Source organism: Lissotriton vulgaris, chromosome 4_1 (assembly GCF_964263255.1).
Source record: "Lissotriton vulgaris chromosome 4_1, aLisVul1.2, whole genome shotgun sequence".
NCBI classification, from domain to species: Eukaryota; Metazoa; Chordata; class Amphibia; order Caudata; family Salamandridae; genus Lissotriton; species Lissotriton vulgaris.
Window position 1 is genome coordinate 800,685,258 of NC_141691.1, and position 21,751 is coordinate 800,707,008.

Consider the following 21,751-nt stretch of genomic DNA (forward strand, 5'->3'; position numbering starts at 1 on the left):
GCCAATAGATATTACTCACCCTCCTGAGGCGGAAAGCCGGGAGCAAGACTAGCTGATTTTTAACTCTTTGTGTCACTTATACTTGTGTTTTTAAAAATTAAGCACTTACTTTGACTTCCTGGCACCTTCAGGACGTGCCCTTTTAACTTTCTGTACAGCGGATCTAGCGCTGTCACAGAAGCTACAAAAAACTCAATTCCTGCCGCCATTGACGGCGTGCTGCGAGGCCACGCTCACTTCGAGGCCACGCCCCCCGCCCTTCGTGTATATAAGCGCTGATTGCGAGCGCTGCATACAGAATTACTCACCCTCCTGAGGCGGAAAGCCGGGAGCAAGACTAGCTGATTTTTAACTCTTTGTGTCACTTATACTTGTGTTTTTAAAAATTAAGCACTTACTTTGACTTCCTGGCTCCTTCAGGACGTGCCCTTTGAACTTTCTGTACAGCGGATCTAGCGCTGTCACAGAAGCTACAAAAAACTCAATTCCTGCCGCTATTGACGGCGTGCTGCGAGGCCACGCCCACTTCGAGGCCACGCCCCCGCCCTTCGTGTATATAAGCGCTGACTGCGAGCGCTGCATACAGAATTACTCACCCTCCTGAGGCGGAAAGCCGGGAGCAAGACTAGCTGATTTTTAACTCTTTGTGTCACTTATACTTGTGTTTTTAAAAATTAAGCAATTACTTTGACTTCCTGGCACCTTCAGGACGTGCCCTTTGAACGTTCTGTACAGCGGATCTAGCGCTGTCACAGAAGCTACAAAAAACTCAATTCCTGCCGCCATTGACGGCGTGCTGCGAGGCCACGCCCACTTCGAGGCCACGCCCCCTGCCCTTTCTACTCCTATTAAAAACATGTGCATTCACCGGACGCGCAGCGGACGGGCGCAGCGGGCGCGCCTAAGGCAAGCCCGTCTTCGCCTGTCCTCGCCAAGTCATCGCCTCTCGCCAGACCCCCTGGTCGTATTCCATCAGCACCCCTTCACTACGACAGGGAACAACTACTTGCCTGGAACTCTGGACGGACTTGTGCCCACATAACAGGTACGCTCGGTCTCACCTGCCTCCAATGTGAAACCTGTCATTTCACTACAGCCTACCCCCTCCACATTCGACAATTACAAAACTTACCCAATACTACCCCATTACGATCCTCCATCTCAACGTCAGGTCGCTCACCAAACATCACCTTGAGGTTAATACCCTCATACTGGATGAAAACCCTGACATCCTCTTCCTCTGTGAAACCTGGTTACGGGATGGCACTACAGTCATACCTAACCTCACGCTTCCAGACGACTACCTTATGTCGACCCTAAATAGGGATGGAAGAGGCGGAGGCATTGCTATAATCTATAAACAACTATTTTCATGCCTATTCACAAAGGAAGAAATTCCTGACTGTGAATGTGCACATTTTAAAATCACTATAAATCCCAACTTCACCATGTCGGGCCTCTACATCTACCGCCCACCTGGACCTGCTTCAAAATTAATTGAAGCACTTCTTGAGACAGCAAACTCTCTAGTGACAAAAAATGCAAACTTCACCATTTTAGGCTACCTCAATCTTCACTTTGACCTGCTTAATGACTCCACTATCAAAAATCTTCTTGCTGACTTCTCCGCCCTGCAACTTAACTTTCTTATTCAAACTTCAACGCATCTAGCTGGTCACATCCTAGATCCAGTATTTACAAACATCGAGGAGATTAAAACAGAGGCACCCCTACCGATGGGATGGACAGACCACTACCTTATTAAACTGACCATTTTAGTCAATAAAACAATGCACAAAATCGCACCTTCTCGCCGTCTAAAAAGATCATGGCACAAACTATCCATCAATGATCTCCATACCACCCTTGGGGAATTTCATCATGAGACCAACCTTGATATCAACGCAACCTATAGCACGTTTCATGATTGGATTACGGGAGGATTAGACGCTCTTATCCCAGCGATATGGACGAAAGGACGTAGCTCACCGTCCAATCCATGGTATACCGATACCCTCAAAACCATGCGCAAAGAATGTAAAAGAGCCGAGCGCCTATGGAGAAGGGAATACAACAACGAAGATAAAACCAATTATTTACTAAAACAAAAAATTTATCACAAAGCCATCCGCGCAGCGCGAACCGCCTTCTATGCAGATAAAATCAATTTGAGCCCTACCCCTGCCAAAGAAGTTTTTAAACTTGTTCAAGAACTTCAGAGCTGCAAATCCACACCCCCCAGCATCTCCTCTGCGCAACAATGCGAGGATCTTGCCACATTCTTAGTTGACAAAGTACAAAAAATGTATAGATCTTTCCCTCAGCACTCCCCCAGCCCCACCAAAATCACTAACCCCTCCCCTAATTATACTATCCTGACCCACATCCCAGAAATTTCCATTGAAACCTCACCAAACTATGCCGAAAAGGTAAAACTGGTTCTCCGTCAGACCCCATGCGCCCGGCTCAATTCTTAGAGTCACTTAATTTTTTTCTACCTTTCCTGGCCTCTATCCTGAACCTCTCCTTCTCCTCAGCGAGTGTACCATCTGCCTGGAAGCAAGCGTGGGTCTCACCTATCATCAAGAAACCCACTCTAGACCCATCTAAACCGGAAAACTTCCTACCAATCTCTCTGCTCCCATGGCTGTCCAAACTCTCAGAAGCCCATGCGAACAGCATTCTGTCCCAGCACATGGTCCAAAATAACATCCTGGACCCATCACAAAATGGGTTCAGACCAGGCCATAGCACTGAGTCTGCTCTTCTGGCCACCACCGAGTACCTCCGGACGATCTTAGATGCCGGTCAAAGCGCTGCGCTGATCCTTCTCGACCTCAGCGAGGCCTTTGACACGGTATCCCACGACATTCTTCTTAATCGTCTGGAGACATTCGGAGTATCTGGCCTTGCATTGGAGTGGTTCCGATCTTTCCTCAAAGACAGATCCTTTGGGGTCTCAGCACCCCCCTTTCTTTCTAAACCCCATCCCATTGCACAGGGAGTTCCGCAGGGCTCGGCGTTGAGCCCATCCCTTTTTAATCTTTATGTGCAACCTCTTGCGACAGTGGCCAAAGAGTGGGGCCTGACACTGGTGTCGTACGCCGACGACACACAGCTGGCCATCACTCTTACAGAAGGCCCTTCCATCTCAGCCTCCAGATTTAAAAACGGTCTTTCCGCAGTAGCCCAATGGATGACAGACAACTGTTTACAGCTCAACGCTGGAAAAACAGAAGTGCTGCTCCTTGGTAAAAACACCAGCCTTTGGAATGAGCACTGGTGGCCGTCTTCCTTAGGCACCATCCCACCCCCCAAATCCCTAGTTAAAAATCTAGGAGTATGGATGGATGCCTCACTTAACTAGCAGACCCACACCAAAAAAGTTGCTGGCACCTGTGTTGGCCTGTTGAGGAGTCTCAGCCACATACTTGGCTTCTTTGACGCTAAGGTCCGCCAGCTTATCATTCAAGCAACTATCCTCTCGCGTTTGGACTACGCCAATGTACTCCTCCTAGGCGCCAACAAAGGAGAGATAGCACGACTGCAACGCGTGCAGAACTCTGCGGCTAGAGCCTTAGTCGGCCTCCCTCGCCGATGTTCGGCCAGAGCTACAATTCGCAAATTACACTGGCTACCCGTTGACTCCAGAATTAAATTCAAAACCCTCATCATGACCTTTAAAATTCTCAAACTCGGAAACCCAACACTGCTACGACCTCTTCTCACTCCCTACGCTCCGTCACGTAACCTGCGATCCTCTAACCAGCACCTCCTGTGCGTTCCTCGCATAAAACTCTGCTGCATGGGCGGCCGCTCCTTTAGGGTCCTAGGAGCCAAACTATGGAACGATCTGCCACAAAATATCCGCTCCATAGAAAGTCTGCCAGCCTTCCGAAAGGCCATTAAAACGCATCTTTTCCCTTTCCCCTAATCCTCCTCTCCACCTTCCACTCTCAGGCCAGGGTCTGTGGTTTTCTAGCGCCGGGACGCCTCTTCGCTGGGGCAGCTGTTTGCGCTTTACCAAAACAATAGAATAGAATAGAATAGAATAGAATATTTGTGGTACGCCTTTAGTTGTAAGAACTGGGCAGTAGGCACACATAGGCTTGGTTGCTTTCTACTGAGCGTACAGTTGTATAACAGATGGTTTGCACTTCCATGATGTTAATCTTGGGAGGTAAGATAGAAACGACAACGCAACAACATTAACAGATCGTATGTACGGGGAGTACGTTCTCGCGCTGTCAAGCATTTGCACCAACTGCTGAGGTTGCAGCTTGCTTTCTTGCTTCTGCCAGCCATCGGGCGCAGTAAATACTGTACTCCCAAGGAAGACACGCAGCATGTCACATCCCGGTGCTGGTAGTCAGGGCGCTGCCCAACAAGGTCTGAGGTCGCCTCGGGCACTGAGGGAGCCCAAGGGTGACAATGCTTGGTGAGCGGGAACAATACTTCCATGCGAGCCTCTGTGTCTGTCTGTCTGAGCCCTCCTGAAAGCAGCAGCAACAGAGCAGACAGCGGTGACGAGGACCGCCAGACGCTTCCCCAGGGCCGCCGCCGCGCTGCATATTGGGGCGACACTGGAGCCTTCTCCCCGGTGGACAAATTGTATAAAAAGAGCGCAGGGACAGGCGCCCGCGCCGCCCCGGGCCACGCCACGCGCTGCCCCTGGTGATTCGCTCTCGTGGCTCGGTTCGCGGAGCCCCTTCCTTCCTGCTCGACCACGCCCTCCGCCTCGAGCGCCGTCCCTGCCTCCTCCCGTCATATTCCGCGTCCCTGGGAGCTGCGGCAGGTGCAGAGGAGCAGTGGATGGGAGCCGGGAAGAGAAACGAGGTTCTGCCCATGCCCGACCGTGGAGAAGATAATCCTCGAGACCACGAGTGTAGCAGCGGTATAACAGGTACGACTCCGAGACGGTGACGGTGCAATTAAGTGTGTGGTGAATGAAAGCATAGACTGCAGTGTGACTGTGAGCATCCCCGCAACAGAGAAGGTGCATCGTCACGCATGCATTGTGGTCTTTTTTCGTTTCCACGATCCACTGGACGTAAGCTGTTGAATTAAAATGTACTGCCCCTCATTTCACAGATCATAACCTGTCAGAGTGCAAAAGGCCAGTGTGTAAATTGCAACCCACATGGTTGGTTATATCAGTACTGTTGTGCTCAGTAGGCTACAACACCCGCGCCTTAGGTCTGCGTTTAATCTGCAGGTCGCTTATCCCGACCCCCACTAAAATTTAATATAGCCTATTTATGGGCTGCAATTTACACAACATGTGACCCGTAGATTATGTAAAACCCTAAGCAACGGGTGTAGTAGCCAATTACGTCGTAACATACCTGTGAGAAGTGGTGGTGGCACACAGTTTTCCACGCACACCTCTCCTCTCCACTGATCCGACCGGAAGTATGCGCCTCCACACATTGCACTAAGAGCGCTGCTGCTTGAGCATTGCACCTCTGAGCTACCTTGATGAATTAAACGCTATTAATTTTATATATAGAACGTTGTATATCGGTGTTTTTGTTCAAATCTCTCATTTACTAATATGCTTTCCTCAGTGAGCATGGCCTGTGCTTTCAGTCTGATATGCGAATACATGCGCAACCGTGATGAGAGGTTATCGATCAGGTGGTGGAGTCTAATTTGTAAACACTGACCCTGGGGCAGGGAAACGCAATTATTGCATATTGTCAGATGGGTCTCACTCGCACGACAACAACGCTGTGCCAACTGACAGCGACCGAACCCTCTCCTCCATAATATTACGGACACAACGAGAGCTTAGTGCTCACAAGGAGGATGGGAGGGAGAGTTGGATAGGAAAATAAGTCCACTTTTAAAGGGTACCTACATACAAAAGTATTAACTCTGAAAAGTATACAATTATTTTGAAAGTGAGGCTTTATTAGGTCACAATTCCCGATGCGCCCAAAATATAACCCTTACATGAATGACCTGTAACAGATTGTAAATAATTAAATGTATTCTTTGCATTGAGTACAGACGCGCTCAATGTCTCTACTTTCAAGTGTTTTTCACTGTGGAAGAATATGCGTCGGGCATTCATTTTTACAGGTGGTGTTTTGAATTCGAGAGAGAGAGAGAGGGACAGCTGTGTTCACCATTCATGTTGTCTCTGGAGCATGAATCACGAAGCTGCTTCTTTCTTTGGGCCCAATTCAGCCTTTGTCTGCCTACGCCGGTCTGTCTTCCTACCTTCTTGCCAGAGCTGTAGGCCTCACTAGAAAGAACCACACATGGTTTAAGAAAGAGTGGACCGCTGATTAAACAAGCATTTACAAAGCCAATCTGTCTGGCCTTTCACATAGCTAGAGTAATTACTAGATGTCCTTCTCGAATCAGAAGAAACAGCCTGAAGTCTTTAACAAGACTGCAGCCCTTCAAAACTTTACTAGATCTACCACTCAGGTCAGAAGCAATCGCCCAACAAATCTGTCACAAATCCACAGTAACTCGTGTTGTTACTAAATTCCCCCTTGAGTAAGTTGCATCGGCTTCAAATGTCCTTCACAAAGTTTAAGGGGTGTAATATATACAGTTTCACTTATGTTACTCTAATAAATTGTGCTTGATGTCAATGGGATTGGCAAATATGCCAATGCTGGCATATGCTGATGAATCAATATTGCAACTTTTAATTAGTGTCTTGATTACTATGGAAGATTTGTGAAGACAACCTTGTATATTTAGGTACTAGCAGTCTCTGTGTAATTCAAGCCCTACAACCGTATTGTGGGGAAGCTGTTTTTTTGAGTGGCACTTTCTTTATGTCCCAGCACAATGCCCACTGCTTTATGCTGTTTTAGAGAGATGGAAGCCAGTAGGTAAAGATATATATATATATATATATATATATATATATATATATATATATATATATATACATATATATATCAACCTTCTCAGCTCGGTTAGTTTCCTGCTTCTGGAAAAAGACGGACAGGGACCCACTATACCTGGTGCAATATATTTTATTGCTGTTTGTCCGTCATAACGCGTTTTGTCCTGGACGGGCCTTGTTTACATGACAAACTGCATTGTGGGAACAAGTAATTTAAAGTGACAAGTTAATTGGTTTAACCTTAAACATAGAGAACAGACTGTTATACTCATCTGACAGCATAATGCTCTGGGTCAGAAATACTTTTTTTTCTTTTTTCTTCTTCTCAATGAAAATCAGTTATTGTATAATACAATGTGGATTTGATGTAAAGAACAACATATAATAAAACATATTGACTATCAATATTAATACATTAAATGAGGGATAAAATGACGATTAAAATCGGAACACATATATGGTTAGTCCCTTGTTTCTATATACTTCTTCTAGACTTTATCTTCTCAATAATGTTATTAAATAATCCCTTCTTTTCTGCTTACTGCTATTGTTATCATATATCATATTAATTCATGAGTTTTATCTCGTCTTGAATATATTTAGCCTGTTTCTAAAGCGCAAATGTGCGATTGTGCAAAACTGATTATTTATATATATATATATATATATATATATATATATATATATATATATATATATATATATATATATATATATATATATATATATATATATATATATATATATATATATATATATATATATATATATATATATTACCTACTGGCGATAGCCAGTAGGTATATATAGTTAGGATTATTTCTCTATGGAACTTTTGAAAATTCTATGTCTAATAACTTTGGCGTTTGTGGACGGAATCGGCTGAAATTTTCAGGAAAATGGCACATTTTGTTTCTGAGCAGCCCCTGAAAATTTTGGGGGGGGGTTCGTCAAGGGGGGGCCGAGAAAAAAGGGGGGTCCCAAAACGCGTTTTTCCCATGTTAATTTCCATAGGGCGTTTGGCCTCACTTTTAGCTCGAACGGCTGAATGGATTTGTACGAAACTTGGCAAAATTGTAGGGACTGTTAGCCCAATGTGCCTTTGCTGGGTCTCAATATATGTGCTCCAGTGGATTTTGAGAAATTAACGTTTAAAAAACAGGTATATCTGTGACAGCGTCCCAGATAGCGCTCCAGATCGCGTACTTTTCGCGTAACGGAGCTTTGCGTAGCGAAGCTGATTGGCTCTCCGGTGTCTGTCAACATTCTAAACAGTCCGGTGCGGCCGCCATCTTGTCTCTCGGTAGGATCGAGAGACAAGAAGAGGTGAAAAACGAAGGGGGAATTTAATGAAAGGGGGCTAGGTAGACCCCTCTTGATCCCCTAGGAATGATGTTGGGGTTATTAAAGGGTTCCGTGGGGCAAATAATAAAAATTTGATTTTTCGCGGTAGAAGCGCTTCTCGGCTCGCGAACCGGGTCGCAAACTGGTAGCGAAACGTGAATTCGCCATTTTGTGTTTCGATTTCATTAAATTACTAGGTATAAGGGGGTACGGGAGACGTATCCTGACCCCTTTTGTTTTCTGAGGGTGGCTGAGGAGGCACATATATGTTGATACATGTCTTCCAGCGGCTGTGCGTGAGCGTTTTTTTTTTTGCTGCGTGACGTGTGTTAACGTTCGATTCGATGGAAATCAGGAACTGTTGACCGCCATTTTGTCACTGCAAGTAAATATTTTGTTTTAAATAATTGTTATAAATTAATCCTTATTGATAAACATTGTCTGCGCCATCTTGTCTTTTTTGCAATGCCACACTTTTGTTGAGCACGGCAGCCATTTTAGATGCCTTGACCACAGGGCCGGACTGGGAACCAGAACCGGCCCTGGCAAAGTGCTCGGCCGCCCCCCCCCCCCTCCGGGAGGAGAGGGGAGGGGGGAGAGGTGCGACAGCGCTCTGTGACAGGGCCGGTTTTCGGCCGTTTTTGTTACAGGGCCGTTTTTGCAGCATAACGGCCCTGTAACAAAAACGGCCCCAGGGGCCCAAAACCGGCCCCCAACCATGCGGCCCACCGGGGAATTACCCGGTGCCCTCAACGGCCAGTCCGGGCCTGCTTGACCAGACCCACTCTCTGCACGCCGCCGATCCTCAGCATGGCTCCTCACCCTCGCAAGCATCTCCCCCACGCACTGGTCACCCCCGCTCTCTCTCTCATGCATGGGCCAGAAACCTCCTCCCATGTGCGCTGCTCTTCCCTGAGAATCACACCCTGTGCCCGCCCGACACCACCCTTTCACCCTATTCACTACCGCACCCTCTGACACTCCTTTTCCTCTGAGTCCGATTGTTCATGCCGGTCCCAGGCTATCACCTAGCCCTGCAGATGTAGTTTATGGCCCCAGCTGTAGAGAATCACCCCTCTTCAAAGGAGTTACAGTAGATCAAGGCCCCCACCCGATGAGATCCGTCACACCACACGCGTTCCTACTATCTGATAACCATCCTGTATTGTGCTTGGGGAGGGGATTCTCACTGTGAGGGTGTGTGGGACCGAGCCTGAAGCGGAAGATTCCAGGGATGCCTCTTTGTTCGCCATTTTGTGTTTCGATTTCATTAAATTACTAGGTATAAGGGGGTACGGGAGACGTATCCTGACCCCTTTTGTTTTCTGAGGGTGGCTGAGGAGGCACATATATGTTGATACATGTCTTCCAGCGGCTGTGCGTGAGCGTTTTTTTTTTTGCTGCGTGACGTCTGTTAACGTTCGATTCGATGGAAATCAGGAACTGTTGACCGCCATTTTGTCACTGCGAGTAAATATTTTGTTTTAAATAATTGTTATAAATTAATCCTTATTGATAAACATTGTCTGCGCCATCTTGTCTTTTTTGCAATGCCACACTTTTGTTGAGCACGGCAGCCATTTTAGATGCCTTGACCAGACCCACTCTCTGCACGCCGCCGATCCTCAGCATGGCTCCTCACCCTCACAAGCATCTCCCCCACGCACTGGTCACCCCCGCTCTCTCTCTCATGCATGGGCCAGAAACCTCCTCCCATGTGCGCTGCTCTTCCCTGAGAATTACACCCTGTGCCCGCCCGACACCACCCTTTCACCCTATTCACTACCGCACCCTCTGACACTCCTCTTCCTCTGTGTCCGATTGTTCATGCCGGTCCCAGGCTATCACCTAGCCCTGCAGATGTAGTTTATGGCCCCAGCTGTAGAGAATCACCCCTCTTCAAAGGAGTTACAGTAGATCAAGGCCCCCACCCGATGAGATCCGTCACACCACACGCGTTCCGACTATCTGATAACCATCCTGTATTGTGCTTGGGGAGGGGATTCTCACTGTGAGGGTGTGTGGGACCGAGCCTGAAGCGGAAGATTCCAGGGATGCCTCTTTGTTCGCCATTTTGTGTTTCGATTTCATTAAATTACTAGGTATAAGGGGGTACGGGAGACGTATCCTGACACCTTTTGTTTTCTGAGGGTGGCTGAGGAGGCACATATATGTGGATAAATGTCTTCCAGCGGCTGTGCGTGAGCGTTTTTTTTTTTTGCTGCGTGACGTCTGTTAACGTTCGATTCGATGGAAATCAGGAACTGTTGACCGCCATTTTGTCACTGCGAGTAAATATTTTGTTTTAAATAATTGTTATAAATTAATCCTTATTGATAAACATTGTCTGCGCAATCTTGTCTTTTTTGCAATGCCACACTTTTGTTGAGCATGGCAGCCATTTTAGATGCCTTGACCAGACCCACTCTCTGCACGCCGCCGATCCTCAGCATGGCTCCTCACCCTTGCAAGCATCTCCCCCACTCACTGGTCACCCCCGCTCTCTCTCTCATGCATGGGCCAGAAACCTCCTCCCATGTGCGCTGCTCTTCCCTGAGAATCACACCCTGTGCCCGCCCGACACCACCCTTTCACCCTATTCACTACCGCACCCTCTGACACTCCTCTTCCTCTGTGTCCGATTGTTCATGCCGGTCCCAGGCTATCACCTAGCCCTGCAGATGTAGTTTATGGCCCCAGCTGTAGAGAATCACCCCTCTTCAAAGGAGTTACAGTAGATCAAGGCCCCCACCCGATGAGATCCGTCACACCACACGCGTTCCTACTATCTGATAACCATCCTGTATTGTGCTTGGGGAGGGGATTCTCACTGTGAGGGTGTTTGGGACCGAGCCTGAAGCGGAAGATTCCAGGGATGCCTCTTTGTACATCAAAGTTTTTACAATTATGTGTCACATTATAAATATATAGCACTCCAACAAAGTAGGATTATAACACTTTAATAACTTTTAAATATATAGAACGCAACAAAAACAGTAAATAGATTTAAACATTTTTTTGAAAAAAGAAGCAACAATGGTCAGTAGCTGTGTTTTGTGCGAATAGTCCCAAGGCAGCACAACGTGCTGAGTTCTGGACGGCACCCAGGTGATGTTACCTGGGTGCCGCACTGGTTTTTGGTATCCTACAATGCAGCTCCGAAAAACGGCGTGGGGCGTCCCGAGGGGTGCGCCGGGAGGCCTCGTCAGTAGCGGTCTGTTGTGCGAATAGTCCCAAGGCAGCAGAACGCGCTGAGATGTGGATGGCACCCAGGTGATGTCCAGTAAGTTGTCGCACTGGTTTTGGCATCCTACAATGCTGCTCCGAAAAACGGCATGGGGCGCCCCGGGGGGGGGGGGGGAGGCGGCGTGAACGGGTCTCCCCAGGTGGAGGCTCGTCGGCTGTACTGGTGCGCCCCTTTACCGTTTCAGTTGCCATTCCGCCCGCTTTTGCTACACTGTGCCTCTTCCGCTATTCGGCTGTTTATCGCCCGCTGTTGCGGGTACAGCGTCTCGCTCACCATGTAGTTGAGTTGCGCCCACTCTTGCGGTGCAGCGATAGGCGGCTGCCACAGGACTCTTAAAATGGCGGACGGCTCTTCGGATTTGGGCCTGGTCCACTAAAATGGCCCTGGGACACCTTGGAACTCGGACGTCCCCTGAGCCTTGAAGATTTTACAAAAGTCTTGGGGGCTCCCGACTCCTGCAGGCTTCCGGTGGGGAGCGGCTGCCATGATTGCTCGCGGAATGACCACGACGGAGCCACGAGATGGTGGTGCTCTCAGGCTGACGCCAGCTTCAGTCTGAAACATCTAGAAACAAGGTGGGGCTTTCATCGTTTGGGAAAAAAAAATGTTTTAATCCAATGAAAAGTGTTATTTTTAGGTCATATGGTCAAGCCTTCCATCATTAGGAAACCAAAAGTAAAATGAACCAATGAAAAGTTTTATAAAGAAGTCACATGACCTGTTATGCTTACGTTACGCGCTGCTATAAAAAGCGTAGAAAATCCGTTGGCACGTGAGGCGGCGTCAGTAGCGGACCGATGTGCGAGTAGGCCGAAGGCAGCACAACGCGCCGAGATCCGGATGGCACCGAGGTGGTGTCCAGCAAGTTGCACTGGTGTGGCCAACCTGCAATAATGCGCCGAAAGTCGGCGTGGGGTGCCTGGGGGGGGGGGAGGTGGCGCAAACTGGCCTCTCTCGCCTCCCCAGGTGGAGGCACCTGATGTGCAGTGCGGCGCCCCTTATCTTTTCACTCGCCGTCCAGCAGAGTTGCGCCCGCACTTGCTGCTACAGTAGGCCGAAGGCAGCACAACGCGCCAAGATCCGGATGGCACCGAGGTGGTGTCCAGCAAGTTGCCGCACTGGTGTGGCCATCCTACAATGCTGCGCCGAAAGTCGGCGTGGGGCGCCCCGTTGGCCTGTGAGGTCGCGTCAGTCAGTGGGGGCTGTTTGAGAAAGCAATGTGATGCTGTGCGTCGCCCCCAAGTTGGAGGCTCCTCGGCTGCAGTGGGGCGCCCCTTGGTGTTTCACTCGCTATCCAGCTGAGTTGCGTCCGCACTTGCGGCTACAGTAGGCCGAAGGAAGCACAACGCGCCGAGATCTGGATGGCACCGAGGTGGTGTCTAGCAAGTTGCCGCACTGGTGTGGCCATCCTACAATGCTGCGCCGAAAGTCCCATGGTCCGGCGGAACTTTTTTCCTTTTCCTTTCTGCATCTTGTCCCACAATTCGTTTGACCTTTAGACGAGACCAGGTCCCTGAATGTGTGCAGGGGGACGCTATTGATTGAATCAAAATGGCGGCTTCACACAAAGCTGACTCAAGCGTTGCTGGTGATGCTATACAGACAAAAAATGGTTTTCAGTTTGTACATTCTTCAGGACTTTTCCATCCAAGTCTGCTTGAGAGTTTGTAGAACAATGGCTTTAGATCTTGCCCTCCCCTCTTTTGACTGTTGGTCTTGTTGCCTATCTCTTCTGTTGTCATTTAACTGAACCTTTTTTGACTGCCGAAAGGGGTTCTGGTCCGACCGCTGGTTGGTGGAGACATTTTGACTATATCCTGGACCTGCCCGGCCTCGCCCAAAATGGCGCCGGTATAAATGGGACTCGTAACTTCTTGTTGTGTACTGGTTGCACAACCTTGATATCACGAGATACGTATGCAGTTTTGAAGCACATGGCGGGCGGGAATGAGAATTGATTGAATATTTCGACATCCCTATTGATATTAAGTTCTGATGTGTTATTGATTACTGTACTATTGAAAGTTCGAATTAACGTCACCCATGGTACTTGCCCGCAAATGTATATCTAGATAATTTTATTGTAAGTGGCCCTGTCGTATTTTAATTACAAAATGTACGGCCACCGATTCCGCAACTGTTAGACACCTTAGTTCTTGCAACCTAATGGCCCACTCGTTGCGTTCCTCTACAGTGTAAATGTCTCCTCATCATATACGATTCCAGTTTGCTCCGTGGCCGGCCCATGTGGTTATAGGCCCGTATTTGTATACTGACATTTTCACAATAAAGGTTTTTAAAACAAAACATGGTAGTAGTATTTACATTGGTAAAGTTTTTAATTTTAGTCACTGTTTTCGAATCAGTAAAAGGCAAGTGAAATAAAGCAGTCCAATTACATGACGGATAAAAGGTATAATACGCAGGAACGCAGTAAAGATAAATGGTCAAGGGCTGTTGTGTTTTTTACTCCTGCAACATAAAGTGATCGATAAGAATCTGATATTCAGGCGTATCGGCGACTAAGACAGCAGGCCGAGCATCTTTTGCTCAACGGCTCCGTCATGGGACGAAGAAACGCCCTTTTTCTAGAAAAAGGAATATATTTTACTTGCAGGACAGTTGTAAATTTTCCGGGAAAATACATTAGCCTGGAACATTATAATATATATGTTTAAGAAAAAATAATGTTCGAAAGCAATAAAAAGCGTAATTTTTAGGTCATATGACCAAGCCTTTCATCATTAGAATAACAAAAGTAAAATGAACCAATGAAAAGTTTTATTAACAAGTCACATGACCTGTTATGCTTACGTTACGCGCTGCGCGCCGCGCCCCGGATCCCTTCCGGGAAGCTGCGCTTCGCGCACTGGAGTACTTCCGGGTGCGCTAACGCGGCGTGTCATATAACGCATTACGCGACAACGTAGGTCCAGAATATAGTCAAAATGTCTCCACCAACCAGCGGTCGGAACACAACCCCTTTCAGCAGTCTAAAAAGTTCTGTTAAATGACAACAGAAGGGACAGGCAACAAGAACCATCAGTCAAAGAGGGGAGGGCAAGTTCTTCCCTACCGGGTCACGTTGGGGCGCTACCGGAACTGATCGAATTGGTAGTCTACAGTGTTTCTGGATGTTTCAGACTGAAGCTGGCGTTAGCATGAGAGCACCACCATCTCGTATCTCAGTCGTGGCCATTCCACGAGCAATCATGGCAGCCGCTCCCCACCAGAAGCCTGTGGGAGTCGGGGGGCCCCCAAGACTTTTGTAGAATCTTCAAGGCTCAGTGGACGCTTTCGAGAATGGGGCCCAAGCCCTAGCAGACAAGCGTCCAAGTTCCAAGGTGTCCCATGGCCATTTTAGTGGACCACGCCCAAATCTGAAGAGGCGGCCGCCATTTTGAGAGTCCTGTGGCAGCCGCCTATAGTTGCATCGCAAGAGCGGGAGCAACTCAACTACATGGTGAGCGAGACGCTGTAGTCGCAAGAGCGGGCGGTAAACAGCTGAATGGCGGAAGAGGCACAGTGTAGCAAAAGCGGGCGGAATGGCAACTGAAACGGTAAAGGGGCGCCCCACTACAGCGTGTCTTCAGGTAAAACGGATTGTGGGATAAGGTCCAGAATGGAAGAGTCATCAAAAGGCAAAAAGTTCCGCCGGACCCCGGGAGCCGGCCGCCTATGTCGGGGGAGATCTTAGGCCACGCCAGGGCAACACGACTTGGGGAGGGGGCAGAAGTCAAGCGCACCCTCCCAGTCCGCGCCACCACACCGTATGTTGAAAATCTGAAGCCATCGTTCTACTAACTCTCAACCAGCCTTGGATGAAAAATCTTGAAGAATGTACAAACTGAAAACCAGTTTTTGTTTGCATAGCATCAGCAGCAACGCTTGCTATCAGAGTGCATGAGTTTCATGCTCGATCGATTGAGCTAGCCGGATCAGGCAACAAAAAGTATAAAATAGTTATGTAAATAGTTATTTAATAAAATGTTTTACCCTGTTACTTTGCTGGTGTGTTGTATATATTTATAATATTTGCATAGAGTTTATCGTTATTTTGAGCGGGGTGGGTGGCGGAGCCGAGCTGTCTTGCAGCCATCATGGTGTGGAGCTCAGTTCATCTCACTAGTTTCGTATTTCTCATGAAGGGTTGTTCCAAATGTTTCTATTTTAGCGAGGTCAAAAAGAGATCCCATTAGTGGCCTACTGATTTTGCTCGATTATTTTTTTTTTTTACACGATTTTTCACTATCTGCAAAGACTAAACAGAGTATTGCGGCTTTGTGCTTGTTAGTAAATAGAGAATGAACCAAAGAGAATAAATTCTAAAATAGTAAATGCTTGGATAACAATCAATCAAATGGAGAGACAAGCAGGCACGACGGATTACAACGGGGGCAAAGGCCTGCGTTAACTACCCTTCACTATCTGCAAAGAGAGAGTACTTCTAAGAGAAAAGAGGGGGGGGGGCAGCGTTTAAAGCACATCAGCGTGCATAAACACGAAAATGTTTTTACCTATCACGTACTTGACATTTGACAGCTTTTGATATTTGTTATTAAAAAACCATTGAAATTCAATGAAAAAACCATAGGTTTTAGCCCATATATAGTTAGGGATTAGCATTTACAAAACCTTATTTTACTCGCATAAAACCATTGAAATTCGCATATATAGTTAGTTGCGCTAACTATATATCGCGCACCCGCAATCCACTGCTGATGATGTCACATATTACATCATTCATGACATGCTCAGTGACATCACTGATGACATCACTGATGACATCTCAAATGACATCACTGATGACATCACTGATGACATCTCAAATGACATCACTGATGACATCAATGAAGACATCTTAAATGACATCACTGATGACATCACTGATGACATCTCATTTGACATTACTGATCACTCACTGATGACATCATTCATGTGATTATACGATGAACCTCTTCAGACTCTGATATAACCTTAGATACACTCAGTGTCAACAGACACTCACAGACTGTCACTCATCCATGGAGTTACTCACACACCTAGTCAGTCATGCAAAGAATCAATCACACCTCCATTTCCTCAACTATACAGTTATACACATCTTACTTATTCAAACATATACGAACACATATTTACTCCCTTATACAATCCCTGATACAAGTTCACAATGATCCATACAGCCACTCACACATTCACTGGCTCTTATGCACAGTTATTTATATATGTCAACTCTCACATGTACTGTGTTTTACATATGTACTTACTTTGACATGTAGCACTGAGATATCCATTCACTCACCAATACACTCATGCACACAGTCAACCGCCCATACAGCTGTTTCCACATGCACTTTTGAACCCATACATCTAGTGAATCAACTGCTCACACATCTATGCACAGAGTCATACACCTCCCAGCCACCCCCACACACACTCAGTCTCCCATACAAATACTTGGGCAACCAATCAATAACCCATATAGTTACTCATATAGCTACTGATCAACACATGCAGCAGTTTACAGAACAACAGACATAATGATGCACAAATTAAGACAGTTTAGTCACTAACCCATGCACTCAGTGAGACACATTTAATCACTCACTTATACAGTCAGTCATGCACCTACTAAATCCTTCATCCAGACACTTATACATCCACTCATTCTTCAATATGTAATACATATTTTAACTTTACAGAAACATACAGTCACTGGATGATGTCATCAGTGATGTCACTGACCATGTCATGAATGATGTAATATGTGACATCATCAGCAGTGGATTGCGGGTGCGCGATATATAGTTAGCGCAACTAACTAAATATGCGAATTTCAATGGTTTTATGCGAGTAAAATAAGGTTTTGTAAATGCTAATCCCTAACTATATATGGGCTAAAACCTATGTTTTTTTCATTGAATATATATATATATATATATATATATTGAAAATAAGGTTTCAATTCCAATTACACTCTGGTTGAAATCATCCAGGCACTCACGAACATCGTTTCATAGGCTTCTTTTATTCAGTTTGTAGCAATGTCATCAACGCGTTTCGGGAGTCAAGCTCCCTTGATCACGATGTTTTTGCATTGTCTAGAGCCCTCCCTTTAGTGCATGAAAACATAGTGAAAACAGTAGAGGGACTCACAATAAGAAATGTAGTTGTTTGCGAATACGGCAGCCATTTTAGCACTTTCAAATACATCAAAAATGGATGTTATATAAGTAAAAATATTTGTTATTCTGCTTTAAAGCAGATACACATGTAAACAAACGTTAAAATCCCAAAGTGAGAATGAGCAGGACATAAGTGCAAGTGCAGTTTTACATATTGAAAGCGTAAACACAATGTTTCACATTTTTTCAAGGCCAGTGCCTTTTTCAACAAATGGGACCTTCTTTGCAAATGAAAATCATTAATTACTTACATCTCAATATTATTTAAGTATTTTGCCATAATGTATTCAACTTAACACAGCTATATCTTATGTGGATTCACCTCTGGCTCTGCTGATCATGTTATCTCACAGATCGTAATGGGACTTATGCAGATGGTAATGCTGATCGATCAGGTTAACTTTATTCCTCAATCATAAAGTGCAAGTGCTTTCGTAAACTAGTATTCTTATACTGTAAAATTTTATCTAGATATTGCACAGAAGAATTATAAAGTGCCAGTGCTAAAAAGTGCATTTCAATTTCAATAAAGTGCTAATGCTTCAATATCAACAACAGTACCTCATATATGTAAACATTCCACTCATATTGCACTTCTGCAGATATTTTTCTAAAGTGTCAGTGCATATCACAGAAAAACAGCATTACTCATCACAATGTAACTGCCCCTGAGCCAGTTCTATTACAGAACAACACACTACCAACCATGCAATTTAAAAAGGAGAGGAACTCAGAATAAGACTCTTAAAATTGAAAATTTCTGTCAATTAAAATCATTAACAAAAGGTTTCCAGATGCAGTTTCGGTATACTCGAGGTTAGAAAAAACAATTCATTATATATACAGTCAATCAGTTTAAACATGTGTAAAGGTCTTCATCAACGTTTAATCCCTGTGGCTCCTTACAATTAAATTCTAGTATGAAATAGGTCTCTAATCTTCTAAGCTCACTTTTCCTATCTCCCCCTCTTTTCTTCTTTGGGACCTCTGCAATGCATGAGTATTGCAGGCCTTCGGGGTTACTTTGGTGGTGCAATTCAAAGTGTCGGGCCACTGGGTAAGACCTATCCTGATTGACTATTGCCCTTCTGTGCTGTAGGATCCGTTGGTGTACAGGTAAAATCGTACTACCGATATAAATCTTTGGGCATGGGCACTGTAATAGACAGACTACGTACTCACTTTTGCACGTAATGGTACTTTTCACTTTCACGATTTTATTAAAAGTTGTTTTAAAATCCGTGCGGTTTATTCCATGCTGGCACGCTTTACATTTAAAACACTTTTTAAAACCGGGTTTAGGTTTTAGCCAGTCTGCATTACTCTTTTTCTTGTCCAAGAACTCACTACGTACAATCAAATCTTTTAATGACTTAGATTTTTTGTAAGTGATTTCAGGGTTCTTCTTCACCTTTGAACCTAACACTGGATCGTTTTTAATCAGATACCAGTGTTTTCTAAGGATAGATCTCACTTCCTTGTGCTTGGTATTGTATGTGGTAATGAATCTTGAGCTCCCTTGATCTTGCTGACCTCTGTTCAATTTTTGGGTTCTAGAGGGCTAAAAGAGTAAAGTGTGTCTAGTTAACCTCCTGGCTTTTCTTGAGGCACCTTTCAGGATCGTCTTGCTATATCCCCTTTCTAAGAACCTCTGGGTCATTTCAATTTCTATGGTGTCAAACTGCTCATCACTACTGCAGGTACGCCTTGCCCTATAGTATTCCCCAAACGGAATACTCCTTATTAACGCCGTGGGGTGAGCACTCTCGGCGTGCAAGATTGAGTTCCCAGCAGTATGTTTTCGGAACACGGTAGTTTCTAGTTTGTTGTTCAAGGGGGTAATCCTGATATCAAGAAAATCAATCGAGGTTTTACTGGAATTCCCCACGAATTCCAAATTCAGCGAATTCTGATTTATTTCCTCGATAAACAGGTTGATTGATGCCTCCGTGCCCTGCCACAACACAAAGACATCATCAATATATCGTACCCATAATAGGATATGTTCCGACCAATGATCAAGAGGGCCCCCTCTGAGCACCTGCTCCTCCCAGTAGCCGAGGTGTAAGTTGGCATAACTGGAGGCAAAGCAGGTGCCCATCGCGGTCCACCGCTCCTGGATATACAGATCATTACCAAAGAGAAAAATGTTTTTTGTTAGTCACCATTCCATGATTTCGAGAATCATTCTATTCTGGGATGCAAGACGTATCGGTCTCCTATTTAAGTAATGCTCACATGCTCTAAGACCATCTGTGTGTCTTATACTAGTGTATAAGGTTGAAATGTCCAATGTCATTAGAACCATAGTTGTAGGGTCCCAACAGATATCAAAAATACACTTAAACAAATCGGTAGAGTCTTTTATATAAGATGGAAGTGTTCTGACAATAGGATTTAGGAAATAGTCTATATATCTTGACGCTTTCGCAAATAGACTGCCACATGATGAAATGATGGGCCTCCCTGGTGGACTAGTGGCGTTTTTATGGATCTTTGGTAGCATGTAGAAGACTGGGATCACTGGATTGTCTTGTTTGATGTATTTGTGTTCATCCCAGCTCAATAAACCAGTTTCCTTCCAGTGATCCAGTCTCCCATAAAATTCTCCAATTACGTTCTCATACTCTCTAGGGCTTATTCGTTTATAACAACTGCGGTCGGATAATTGTCCCATCGCCTCTTTTTTGTATTGTTCTTTTCCCCAGAGAACTACGGTCCCTCCTTTATCCGAAGGTTTCACTAGGAGGCCATCTTCCATCGGTAGTTTCTTTACTGTTTTGTGGAAAATAGCTTTCCTGGGATTCATTTTACATTTCTTTTGATTCTCTTGGAAATATAAATTTTTTAGGTCTTTAGTTACATTCTCACCAAAGAGGTCTACATTGTCTTTCAGTGTTTGTGGAAGGAATTTAGATGCAGCTCTGAATGGTGTGTGATCTCCAGCTAGTAAGTCATTTCCACAATCGATATTGTCAAAATTCTCCTGCTAGGAGGTGTCATTCATTAGTGCCATCATATCAGTTAGAAAAGGGGGTGGTGATGAACAGAGTGTCTGAATTAAGCAGACCACTCTTACCCAGTCCAAAGATCAGGGCTTGATCCATCACCGTTATTTATCTCACTGCACCATCCCAGCTCAGAACCTGGCTATATGCAAATCAGTCTGTCCCTGGCCCAGTGCATCATGGGAACAGGGCAGACTAAACTACCAAGCCAATTCTTCACCAGTAAGGAGACAAGCTACCGGGGACCGGTTTCTGGCATTTCAGCCTTCTTCGGCCCGGCTTGCTTGAATCCTGATGGTGCAGTGAGAAAGGGACTTATGTCTGAGTATACCCTGCCACACGTATAGTGGCCAAAAACGATTCAGAATCATTTTTGTCCACCATAAGCGTGGAAGGGTATACTCAGATGTGAGTCCCTAGCTCATTGCACCATCAGGATTCAAGCAAGCCGGGCCGAAGACGGCTGAAATGCCATAAACCGGTCCCCGGTAGCTTGTTTCCTTCCCAGTATAAGAATTGGCTTGGTAGTTTGGTCTGCCCTGTTCCCATGATGCACTGGGCCATGGTCAGACTAATTTGCATATAGCCAAGTTCTGAGCTGGGATGGTGCAGTGAGCTAAAAAACGGTGATGGATCAAGCCCTGATCTTTGGACTGGGTAAGAGTGGTCTGCTTAATTCAGACACTCTGTTCATCACCACCCCCTTTTCTGAATCATTTTTGTCCACCATAAGCGTGGAAGGGTATACTCAGATGTGAGTCCCTAGCTCATTGCACCATCAGGATTCAAGCAAGCCGGGCCGAAGACGGCTGAAATGCCAGAAACAGGTCCCCGGTTGCTTGTTTCCTTCCCAGTATAAGAATTGGCTTGGTAGTTTGGTCTGCCCTGTTCCCATGATGCACTGGGCCATGGTCAGACTAATTTGCATATAGCCAAGTTCTGAGCTGGGATGGTGCAGTGAGCTAAAAAACGGTGATGGATCAAGCCCTGATCTTTGGACTGGGTAAGAGTGGTCTGCTTAATTCAGACACTCTGTTCATCACCACCCCCTTTTCTGAATCATTTTTGTCCACCATAAGCGTGGAAGGGTATACTC

General features: G+C 45.7%; 1 protein-coding gene across 1 annotated transcript in view; it reads left to right on the forward strand.

The window, feature by feature from the left end:
• The first annotated feature begins 4,461 nt into the window (after positions 1 to 4,461).
• KIAA0319 (KIAA0319 ortholog) overlaps positions 4,462 to 21,751 on the forward strand; it is a 993,525-nt gene continuing 976,235 nt past the window's right edge. The window contains exon 1 of the mRNA XM_086965138.1: positions 4,462 to 4,903. The gene's annotated coding sequence lies outside the window, so the exon portion shown is untranslated. The remainder of the gene's footprint in view (positions 4,904 to 21,751) is intronic.